Source organism: Mastomys coucha, unplaced genomic scaffold, assembly GCF_008632895.1.
Source record: "Mastomys coucha isolate ucsf_1 unplaced genomic scaffold, UCSF_Mcou_1 pScaffold22, whole genome shotgun sequence".
NCBI classification, from domain to species: Eukaryota; Metazoa; Chordata; class Mammalia; order Rodentia; family Muridae; genus Mastomys; species Mastomys coucha.
In genome coordinates, this window is record NW_022196905.1 from 233091829 (window position 1) to 233104284 (window position 12456).

Genomic DNA, 12456 nt, shown 5'->3' on the forward strand with positions numbered 1-12456 from the left:
CAGTGATTAAGGGCCAGGTCAGAGAGGCTATGTAGATGACTGTACTAGCCTGTGACTCCTTGTGACACCTTATCACATGCTTAAGGTCTTCAAGTAAATAAGTTTCTTCTCAGTAATGGAGGCTAGATACGCAAAAGTGTCGTCCTGGAGACACAGTCACAGTGTCCAGAGGCCAGGCAACCTCTGGGGTTCTTTTTTCTACTTTTTGTTTTGAGACAGGGGATTGCTCTGTTGTCCAGACTGACTTCTTGCTCTCCACATTCCTCGTATGTTAGGTCTTTACAGGCCGGGATTACAGATGACCTTGTAGCAGTGGATTCTGGTACCCTACCTATCTCTGCCTATGTATCTATGTATCATCAACCTTGGTCTTTCTCTCTTTCTCTCTCTCTCTCTCTCTCTCTCTCTCTCTCTCTCTCTCTCTCTCTCTCTCTCTTTCTTTCTCTCTCTCTCTCATCTCTCTCTCTCTCTCTTTTTTTTTTTTTTTGAGACAGGGTTTCTCTGTGTAGTCTTGGCCATCCTGGAACTCACTCTGTAGACCAGGCTGGCCTCGAACTCAAAAATCTGCCTGCCTCTGCCTCCCAAGTGCTGGGATTAAAGGCATGCGCCACCACCACCCATCTTATCTCTTTTGTAAGGATGTGGTCATGACTATACTGCCCATCAGATGATACGGTTCAATGTCCTCAAATCAGGAATTTAAAATATTTATTCAGTCACCAACAATCTGCAAAGATTCCTTCTTTCCATTTTAAAGACAAAGTCTCATGTAGCCCAAGCTAGCCCTCAACTTGCTAGGTGTCTGACGATGGATGTCTGCCCCTCTTCTGCCTCCTGAGTGCTGAGATTATAAACATCAGTTTACACTGTGCTGAGGACTGAGCCCAGGGCCTTGGACACACTAAACAAATACACTAGCACTGAAAGTGTGTCTGGAGGTTCTAGTATCAGAGTACAGCTGCTCAGAGGCCCACAAGGGAAGGGTCTGTCAGGGAGGGGTGGCTTTTTTCCACTGAGGGGCATACATGGAGCCCAGAGGGAGGAAGGGGACTCCTGGCCACCCAGCCACATCAGCTGAATCTACCCTGGAGACCAATGGGATGGCAAATAATTCTTTTCTTTTAGCTTTTTTGAGACAAGAGCTTTCTGCAACATTGCCTAGGTTGGCCTCAAATCTGTTGCAGATTTGATCCTCTTATCTCTGTCTCTAGTTCTGAGAGCTACCACACTTGGAGGCTCCTTCCTTCCTTCCTTCCATCCTTCCTTCCTTCCTTCCTTCCTTTCTTTTAAGAAAGATCTAACACTGTAGCCCAGGCTAGCTTTGAACTCACTATTAGTTGAGAATGCCCTTGAACTCCTGATACTCCTGCTTCTAGCATCCAAGTAATGGAATTACAGGTGTATGGCATCATGCCTGGGTCTATTCTTTTTCCTTTTTTGGTTTTTTGAGACAGGGTTTCTCTGTATAGCCCTGGCTGTCTTAGAACTCACTCTGTAGACCAGGCTGGCCTTGAACTCAGAAATCTGCCTGCCTCTGTCTCCCAAGTGCTGGGACTAAAGACGTGCACCACCACTGCCCAGCCCTCTTTTTTTTTTTTTTTAAACTATTACTATTTATTTTATTTTATTTTTTGGGACAAGGTTTCTCAGTGTAGCCCTGGCTGTCATGGAACTTGCTCTGTAGACCAGGCTGGCCTTAAACTCAAAGATCTGCCTGCCTCTGCGTCCGGGGAGCTGGGATTAGAGATGTGCACCACCACTACCCAGCTATCCCTTTCCTTTATACGGTGACTCCACATATTTTGAGGACCAGAACAAAGATATTTGGAGCATCCCTGGATAGCCTTTCTTCAGTCCCCTGAAATGGTGTTGGCAGAGTTTTTAACTGGCTTGGTGGTACAAGCCTGTAATCTGAGGACCAGGAGACCACTCTCACTTACCTGGTAAGACAAGGTCCCAAAAAACAAAGAACAAGACAGGAGGGTTTTAGGATCTTGGGACTTTGACAGAAGGACTGGTTGATGGTGGTTTAATCCAGTGTACCTGGGACCTCCCCCAACCACCCCACCCCACCCCGGTCTCTGTCTCTCTGTCTCTGTTTCTCTCTCTTTAGTACACGTGCATACACACACACACACACACACACACACACACACACACACACACACCAAAAGCAGCTACTCTGCAAGTGAAGAAGTGCATTTCAGTAGCACAAAAACTGTAACCCAGAGACCAGTCCAAGTTCGGAACAAAGCTGGGGTGGGCCTATAACTTTATTATGACACAGAACAATCAGGGGATTGTTTGGAGGGCAGATTCTGAAACAGTAGTGTGTTTTTGTTTTGCTGTTGGTTTGCATTCTGTCGTTTAGCTAATCCCACTTTCATTCCTTTCAAATGGCATCTCAGAGCAAGCAGAGCACTGGGTCAACTGCCAGAAAATGTAGGAGGCGATCAGAGCTGGGTTGGAACCAGCTGCCCACCCAGATCCACACAGATGCGATGAGAGCTCCAACTATTAGAATGTACAGCAGGGACAGACAGGCAGCTGGGGATGGAGAGTCGATAAGATGCTCACCCAGAGCACCTGTGGCCAGCCGAGTGTTCCCTGATTAGTTCTGCACAGGGCTCTATTCTGGTGAAACCCCTACTCCGAGCCTGTCAGGATTCTTCACAGAGCAGGTGCCAGGCCTAGTTGTATAACACAGACTACTTGAAAGGCACAGGCAGGAAAATTAACCTAAGTTCCAGGTCAGCCTTGCCTATATAGAAAAACCTTGTCTCCAAAATGTCAACAGGGCCAGGAATGATGGCCCAAGCCTTTAATCCCAGCACCCAGGAATGGTGGCCCAAGCCTTTAATCCCAGCACCCAGGAATGGTGGCCCAAGCCTTTAATTGCAGTACTCAGGAGGCAAGGGAAGGTAGAGTTCTGTGACTTTGAGGCCAGCCTGGTCTACATAGTGAGTTCCAGGGCAGCCAGGGCTACAAAGAAAAAGCCTCAAAAAAACAGACTCCCAACAACAACAAAACCCTAATGAATTGGTTAGTTAAAATAGATTATCTTTTTTTAAAAAATCAGCAAGACCTGGGAATAAGGCATTGTCTGTGCAAGCATGAGGACTTGAATTCGAATTCTTTGCATCCAGCTCAAACGCTGGGCATGTCTATCAGTGACCATGACTTCAAAACTAGGGGACTGGAGACAGGCAGATCCCTAGAGGTCATTCATTGGCCTGGCCCAGAAATGAGTTGGTTTTGTTTGTTTGCTTGTTTTTGTTTTTTAAAGATTTATTTATTTATTTCATGTATGTGAGTACACTGTCGCTGTCTTCAGACACACCAGAAGAGGGCATCAGATCCCCATTACAGATGGTTGTGAGCCACCATGTAGTTGCTGGGAATTGAACTCAGGACCTCTGGAAGAGCAGGTGGTGTTTCTAACCACTGAGCCATCCCTCCACCCCAGAAATGAGTTTTGGTTCATCGAGAGAGCCTGTCTCAAAGCAACAAGGCAGAGATTAATAGAAGAGGAAACAGTTGTTCTGCTCTGGCCTTCCCCCATGTCCCTATGGGCAGGGTCACCTGCACCCTCAAGTGTCTGCCCCATACACTACCCACACTCACCAAAACCAAGAAGACAAACTAAGAGTGTTGAGAGATGGGTAATATTTTAATTAACAGTTAATCCGGGCAGTGGTGGCGCATGCCTTTAATCTCAACACTTGGGAGGCAGAGGCAGGCAGATTTCTGAGTTTGAAGTCAGCCTGGTCTACAGAGCAAGTTCCAGGACAGCCAGGGCTATAGAGAGAAACCCTGTCTCGAAAAAAAAAAAAGTTAAATTTCAGTTCTAAGAACTTCACAGGACTCTTCTACAGGGCTCCAAGTTTCCAGCTAGCGCAAATACTGGCAGTCTCATACTTGTGCTGATGGTGTGGGGTTGGCTCTTTCCAATTTAGCTTTTAATTATTAATTCATTCGTTCACATGGTTTATTGCCGGTCACAGCCCCCTCTGCAGACTCTGCCCTTTAATAAATGCCCTTTAATGACTGCTAAGACTTAGATGGATTTTCTCAAATCTTTTCCTCTATTTTTAAATTTTCACTGGTGTGTCTATGTAGAAATAAAGACACTTGCATGCGTTTATTTTAAAAACTTTCCATGTACTTTAACAAAAAGATTAGTATACATATTGAAATTTTAAAAAATTTCTGTGTGCGGGTGTTTTACCTGAGAAAGCCTGAGCCACATGCATGTAGTACCTAAGGCAGCCAGATGAGGGCGTTGGATTCCCCCAGGAACTAGGCTACGGATGGTTGTGAGCTGGTCTGTGAATCCTGGGAATCAAACCTCTGTGAGAGCAGCCAGTACTCTTAGCCCTGTGCGTGTGCGTGTGTGGGACTGCACAGCTCCTCCGCGTGTGGAGGTCAGAGGTCAGCCTCAGGTGTTTGTTCTCGCCTCCACATTGAGGCAGCTGAGTCCTCTAGGGTAGCTGGCCCCAAACCTTCTAGGGATTCTCCTGACTCACCTTCCGGCTCACTGCAAGACGGGCTTCGGTATTCAGCTTTATGCAGGTTCTTGAATTGAAAACTCAGAACCTCATGCTTACACACCAAACTGTTTCCCACTGAGCCACCTCCCCTAACCCCTTGGGTGGCTGACTAGTCCTTCATCACCCTACCACAGGCTAACACCGTCTTCCATTCCAGCGAGGCTCCTGCCAGGGTGTTTTTTCTTTTTTCTTTTCTTCCTTCCTCCCTTCTTTCCTCCTCCCCTCCCTCCCTCCCTCCCTTCTTCCCTCCCTCCCTCCCTCCCTCCTTCCCGTCTCCTCCCTCCCTTTCTTTTTTTCTCTTTTTCTTTCACTTGTTTTTTAAAGATAGGGTCTCATGTAGCCCAGGTTAATCTTAAACTCACTCTGTAACTAAGAAGAATCTTGAACTCCTAACTCTCTATGTTTGTGCCTAGGTGTCATCACACTGGTCTTATTGCTTGAAGTTTTAAATTGAGAAACAGTTTACTTTGAGAAGTTACTTTTTGTTTGTTTTGGTATTTCTCCCCCACTCGGACACCCCCCCCCCCACACACACCCACAGAGTTTCTCTGTGTGGCCTTGGCTGTCCAAGATCTAGCTCTGTAGACCAGGCTGGCCTTGAACTCTGCCTCTGCTTCCCAAGTGCTGGGGTTAAAGGTGTGAGCCAGAGAAGTTACTTTTTTGGGAGACAAGGTTATCTCATGTAGCCCAGGACTTAAACATGCACTTACAAACAAAAAAAGAAAGAAAGAAAGAAAAGAAAAAATAATAATGTATTTATAGGAGAAGGATGTACTAGCTAGGTTTGTAGAGTACTATTTAGCATGAGTTCAGCACTGTCTAGGTAACCCTCAGTGAATGGAGGAGGCAAGAGGATCAGGCGTTCAAGGTCATCCTCACCACTTAACAATCTTTAAGTCATCCTGGGCTGTGTGAGACCCTGTTCAAAAAACAAATAAAAAAGCACACACACAAACACACACACACGCACAACTTCAACACAACAACAGATTCAAAAAAACAAACTACAAAGATCTACAAACACTAACACCAGAATATGTCTCAGCACAAATTCAAATGAGATGCAAAAGTAAATGAAGTAGAAACTCTTATTCACTGATGGTGGAAAATAGCAGGAACTCTGTGTGTGTGTGTGTGTGTGTGTGTGTGTGTGTATGGGGGGTAGGGGGGTAGGGGGGCTTGAAAAAATTAGGACTAAACCAGGCTCGGTGGCTTATATGCCAGTATATACTCATAGCATTCAGAAGGCTGAGGCAGGAGGATAGCAGGTTCCAGGACAATCTGAACAACACAGCAAGATTCTGGTCAAAAGCTGATCAACCAACTAGCCACACAAACAAGCTTGGTAATTCATGACAGCAGCAATAAAACAACTCTCTACTGGGCGAGTGTCTAGCTTTGTCGCGAGGGTCTCTGGTGACCCGGCCATCTACTCAGATGTCCTGCTATCTTACTCTCCAACGCCCTTACAAGCCACCAACCGCCAGCCAGGGCTCAGGCCCCAGGTCCATGAGCAAGGACTGAAGGCACCTTCGGCTCAAGTTCTTTCGTCTCTGGCTTTGAAGGCCGATGACAGTTCTCTCCCTAAGATCTCCATTTTCTCTGAAGCCGATGGTTGTGCCTACAGCATCCCCTGCCGGCAGGCCACCTTCAGCCTGTCTCCAGCCTCGGGTATCCTGTGGAGCGGAGCCGGAGGTCGTCTAGAACTCAGTTAACAGTAGCTTGTATTTACATCTACAGCTCTTTTCTATAGAATGTGAGAGAAACGGGTTTTCCGCGACGTTTCCAGTGAAAACAGATACAGGTCGATTTGAAAGAGGGGGAGTCTTGTTAACACTGTATGTGTTTCTTGTTGTTTATTTCGGTTTTTTTTTGTTTGGTTGGTTTTTTTGTTTGGTTGGTTTTTTGAGGGGGTAGGGTCGAGCCTAACTCCGTAGCCAAGGCTGGTCTGGAACTCGAAGCGATTCTTCTGCTTTAGATGACTGCGTGCTAGAATTACAGGTGAGGGTCGCCCCGCCCTGCTACTAACCGGTGATTTTTAAACCCTGGGTAGATTGCACAGAGCAGGAGAGGAGCTGGAATGTAGGTGTCAAGCAAGCATGTGTGTGTGCGGCTGGTGAAGGCACCGTGTGTATGTATAGGTATGTAGTGATGGTGATGGTGGAATAGGGTAGTGTTGATGGTTACCTGGCGGCGGTGGTGGCGCAGAGTGCCAATAACTAAAATAAACGTGAAAAGGATGGGCCTCTGAGTCAGGATGGCCGAGCGGTCTAAGGCGCTGCGTTCAGGTCGCAGTCTCCCCTGGAGGCGTGGGTTCGAATCCCACTTCTGACAAAGCTTTTGTGGGGTTGTTTTTGTTTTTGTTTCCCGGTAATTCTCTCTGAAAATTAAAACCAAATTTGAAAATTAGACCTACGCTTGACACACTTGAGTGAGAATAATCATTCCCCCCCAACCCTCCGCTCCTGAATTCTTTTTACAGTTTCAAATCAAAGAAATAGGTAGTAAGAAGAAGATAGTTTTTAGAAGTACGCAATGGCATTTAAAACGACGAAGAGGAGAATATTATGAAAAGTCGGTAATGGTTACCTAATTCAGTTTATGTATAAATTGAATTATGAAGAAAAGAACATCTTGTCAGAAGTGGGATTCGAACCCACGCCTCCAGGGGAGACTGCGACCTGAACGCAGCGCCTTAGACCGCTCGGCCATCCTGACAACTACGGGGAATGACTCTAGACAATCCTCTTTGTAGGCTTCGCAATATGCGCATGCGTACCGAAGTAGCAGTGTCTGGGTTTCCCACTGGGCGGAGCAAGTGCCTTGTGAAATACTACTCAATGACCGGCAGGCGGCGCTCGCCAATCGCTAGAAAACCCGGAAGGCACCAGCCCGGCAGTTGTTTCTTTTAAATGAATGCAGAAACTGTGCCCTTGATCTTTGTTTTCTGCAGATCTGCCAGCAACCTTGCATTTTTTGCATCCCCACCTTCGTGGCTTTATGGCACGTGGCAATCAGGTCCGTCTATTCGCGGCAGCTACCCTGACCCGGTGACGCTGTACCAAGTCCTCGTCCTCTTGCCTAAAGGCGGTCAAAACCGCAGCGACCCATTTGCAGGGTTACTGGTTTGTTTCAGACTCTAGCTTAGATGAACCCCGCGGTGGCACGGTTTGACCCGGGTTCTGGCCGTATCTCCAGTGCCCACACAGTGCCTGATACACAGTATGCAGTATGCAGGTCTGACCTCCTACCCTCGTGCCGTCTCGCTTTCCGTCATTTCGAGACTCATCGCTCCTCTCCGCCCCTTGCCTTCCTCTGTTCCTTCTCGCCCCCTTCTCCTCAAACCTCAGACTTGCTCACGGAAACAGAAAACCTCAGCCCAGAGAACCTGTTCCTCATGTTATTTCCAAAGGTATAAAGAAGGATGACATACCGTGCCCACAATAATAATGATGATAAATAAAAAGTAACAAACGAAAAACAGCGACTAAGAGCCATACCTAGTGGTACATGCTTTTAATCTCACCACTCAGGAGGCAGAGGCAGGTTGATCTCTATGGGAGTTCTAATCTACATAGAGAATTCCAAGCTAAATCATGTGTCAAACCAAAAATGATTAAGAATGGTTAGAGAATAAATTAATGGGAGAAAAAAAAAACAAAAAAAAACAACAACAAAGAATGGTTAGGGTTATTAATGTCTGTTTTCAGACATTGGATAAAAAAGGCCTGAGAAGGTTTTAGTGAGTTCAAAAGAATAGGCAAGCCGGGAAGTGGTGGCGCACACTTTTAATCCCAGCACTTGGGAGGCAGAGGCAGGAGGATTTCTGAGTTTGAGGCCAGCCTGGTCTACAGAGTGAGTTCCAGGACATACATCCAAGGCTACGAAGAGATGGGGAGGGGAGGAACGTTTGATGGAAGACTCAGTGGGAGGAGAGGTGGTATGTCAAAATCACCAAGACACTGAAATTAGGGTGGAGGAGGTTTAGGTTTGCCTTATACCAGGCTGGGTGTTAGAAAAAGGGTTTTAGCTTTATGTTGTCTGTAGTATATCATCAGTGTCTTAAGTGGGACTGGGGCAGGTCCTGGTGGCCCCTTAGAGTCAGAGAGGAACCAGGGAAACCTGGGAAGGCTGGAGGATGGCTACAGGCTGTGTTCTGGTGGTAGAGCAGACAGGCCTGTAGAGGACGTCCATAGAGAGAGAGGCTGCGGGAAGTCACCAAGACCTCAGAGGGACCAGGGTTCTCATTTCCAGGCAATTGTTGAAGTTGCTCCTTCAACCGTATTACTTCTGGTCTTCCTGGGTGCTGGGGCCCAGCACACCTGGATCGCCTCATCTTCAGTAACCCCAAAAGCTGGGCCCAGTTCAGACAGAGTGTCTGGTGCACAGGTTGGCCTGCTGCAGCTGCTGGGACAGAGAGGTCCCCGTGGCCAGGGTCAGCCACCCTTCCTCTGCCACCCCTGGTACCTTTTAGGTGACTGCTGTCTGGCCTAGAGGAGGTTTTTCACGGTCCTCATTCCAACCTGGACTGCCCAAAGCCAAAACTACCTCCCTTCCTTTAATCAGCAGCCTACATAGCCACAGTAGCCACAGGGAGAGCTTTACCTCTGCCTCCTGGCTTAGGCATTTGCCCATCTTGGAGGAAAGTCCCAGGGCTGACCCGGAAAGCCCACCAGAGCAGGGGAAGTCCCTGTGTGGCTCCTGACGTACTGAGCCACACCGTCAGTACCTGGTGATTATTATCCAGCCAAGGGCCCGGAGATGTGGAGTCCTTGCATTTCCAGGACACCAGCTCTTGATGTACTCTCTTCCAGAGGAAGGGGTGGCAGGAAACTGAGTTTTAGCAAATGCCACTGTGGATGTCATGATCCTAACAGTGCCACAAGGATGTGTGTGCTTCCACTTATTTGACAGATGCAAAGAATGGGGCTTAGAAAGGCAAGTAACTCAGTGATAGTTAGGCAGCTAATAAATGGACCTGATTCATCTGTGTCAATGCTCCCTCCTGGTGGGGGGGCGCGTGGTGCTGGGGCTGGAGAGATGTCTCAGTGGTAAAGAGTGCTTTCTGTTTGGTACCCAACACCCATATCTGGTGCTCCAGGAGATGCCACACCCTCTTCCGGCCTCCAAGGGCCCCAACATGTGCATATGTATAATTTAAAAACTAAAAAAAGGTTTCCTCAGGAAGGCTGTATGCCTACTGCCAAACTACAAGTTCTTTTAGGCAGTCTTTTCATGATCTTCTCTGCTGAGCCATCTCTCCAGCCCCTCCAGTTCAATAACTAACACAGAGATGGCAAAAAATAGATTTTTCTTTAGCTTAACTATAGTGGCTTAAATTTTTTTATTTTTATAGAGATCTCATTCTGTAAATTATACTGGTGCCCGAATCACAGCAGTTCTCCTGCCTCAGTTCCCAATGTGTTGGGATTACATGAAGGAACCACCAGGCCCGACTCCCACAGGAGAGCCCTGGGTCTTTACCCTCTAGCCCTATGATGCCTGTTGACTCTGTCTCACCCAGGGTCTCTTCCTGTTACCCATTCCCACTGAGAAGAAAATCTGAAGCCATGAGAGCTTGCTGAGTCATGAGCAGGTTGGACCTGAGAGGGCTATTTTTAGAACTGTTTTCATGATTAGAGTCGACTAAAAGAATGGGTAGGCTTTTCCCAGAATGGCTGTCCCAGTGGCCTGGCCAAGCTTTTGTGCTCAGCCTCTGCTTTCCTTGGCTGACAGAAGAGGTCAGAAGCTAGGTGCCAAGGCTAAACCTGTGCCAAGACCCTGGTCTGGCATCTCAGTCACTGTGTGGAAGCAGGACATCCCAAGGGACAGGAGGTCTGATAATGAAGTGGACTAGGCAGGCAGAGGTCTTTAAGACAGGGGGTGAGATCTATCAAAGAACCTCAAAGGTCACCCCGCCCCCCCTCCCCACCTTGGCCCAGTTTTTCCACTTAGAATTGGGTCACATGGACAGAAGTGTTTCCATGTGACCAGAATGGTTTCAAAGCCAGGAGTTTACTTTCAAGTTCTGTGGAATGCTAAATGTGCCCTGAAATCCTTTGATCACCCTAGAAGAGAGGCACCCAGAAAAATATGCCCAGGAACAGTGGAGGCTCTTGTTTGCCTACTCTGCAGAGCAGGGGACGGTGGGGCTGATTTTAGCTAGAGGCATCAGAACTAAAAGTGAGAACATGTGGGTTGGGGACCCCTGGGTTCACACCTACCTCTGCTGTTCACTAGCTCTGTGGTCTTAGGGGGAAGTGAGTTTGCCCACCTTCAGAAAATAGGTTCTGTAATTGAATCTGTGGATAAGTTAGGGCAAGCTGAGCACCAGACCGCCTGGCATATAGAGGACGCTGCCCACAAGGGGGAGTTCGTCAAAGCATGCAAGGCTGTGTTTCTCCACCTGGTGAGTACCGTGGGGCGGGTTCTGACTGCAGACCTTGCAGAAAGGTTTTCTCTACTACCCTCAACCCAACCCCAAGCTGTCCTGCCTGTCCACCTTCCCTCCCATCTTCTCACCCCCAAGCCCTTTCCCTTTCCTTCCTCTTCCGTTATCCATCTCTTTCTCTTCCCCATCTTCCTTCCTCTACTTTATCTTCCTTCCCTCCCTTCCTTCTTGGTGCTGAGGATCAAATCAGGGCCTCATTCATGCTAGGTAAATGCTCTACTACAGAACTCCAGTCCTAGATCCTGCCACGCTCTCACCTCTCTTTTGTTGCTGAGACAGAATCTCACTACTTAGCCAAGACTGGCCACAAATACATGACCCCATTGCCTCAGCCTGTATCACCTTAGGCATGCATCACCATACTCCTTCTTATCTGATTTCTCATGCACAAAGTCTGTTGATTCCTCAAGGCAATCCTTCCCCAGACCACACAAGAATTCCATCTTTTCCACCCTAGCTCAAATTCCATCTTTTCCACCCATTTGGGATGGATAAATGGGTGAATGATGAATGGGTGGGTTGATGGATGGACAAATGGATGGACAGATAGATGGATGGGTGGATAGATAGATAGACAGATGGATAGATAGATAGATGGATAGATAGATAGATACATAGATACATAGATAGATACATAGATAGATACATAGATAGATAGATAGATAGATAGATAGATAGATAGATAGATAGATTCATTGCACCCTGGCAAATGTGGTTCCACTCTCTTCACAGTCACTCTCCAGTCTCCCTGACTTACATTTAACTGATCTGTTGAGTATGTTTCTTTGTTACCAGGCTCAGCTATGGGAAGGCAGGAACCTCACCACCATCTCTCCATCAGGAAGTATTGGTCTAGAAATTTGGTAAGTAAGGGCAGATAGATTTGGGATGGATAAATGGGTGAATGATGGATGGGTGGGTTGATGGATGGACAAATGGATGGACAGATAGATGGATGGGTGGATGGATAGAATGGATAGATGGATGGATAGATGGATGGATGGATGGATGGACGGACGGATGGGCGGGTGGGCGGGCGGGCAGACGGATGGACAGACAGACAGACAGAGAGACAGATAGATAGATAGATAGATGGATGAGTGGATGAGTACATGCCACAAATGTATGACCCTCTTGCCTCAGCCTCTCAAGCCTTAGGCATGTATCACCATACTCCCTCTTCTCTGATTTCTCATACACAAAGTCTGTTTGTTCCTCAAGGCCATCTTTCTCCAGACCACACGGGACAGGTTCTGTCATGTATGGATAGACAAATGGATGGGTCAGGCTCAGGAAGCTGGGGGCCCCTCTGAAGAGGCATCCTGGTGCATTCCTTCCCTGAGACCCTTTATTTCTGAGCCCTGCTACCCAACTGGCACACCGTCCTTCTCTTAGGTCTTCCCTTGCACAAAGGCTGTGATTATTTATTTTTGTTAGCATGGACAGTGCTAGCTA

General features: G+C 47.4%; 2 non-coding genes across 2 annotated transcripts; one reads left to right on the forward strand and one right to left on the reverse strand.

Annotated features, from left to right (window-relative positions):
• The first annotated feature begins 6801 nt into the window (after nucleotides 1–6801).
• On the forward strand, nucleotides 6802–6884 carry Trnal-cag. Its single transcript has one exon. It is a non-coding gene; the product is annotated as a tRNA-Leu (tRNA).
• Nucleotides 6885–7185: 301 nt separating this feature from the next.
• Trnal-cag lies at nucleotides 7186–7268 on the reverse strand. The gene has a single exon. It is a non-coding gene; the product is annotated as a tRNA-Leu (tRNA).
• Nucleotides 7269–12456: the final 5188 nt, after the last annotated feature.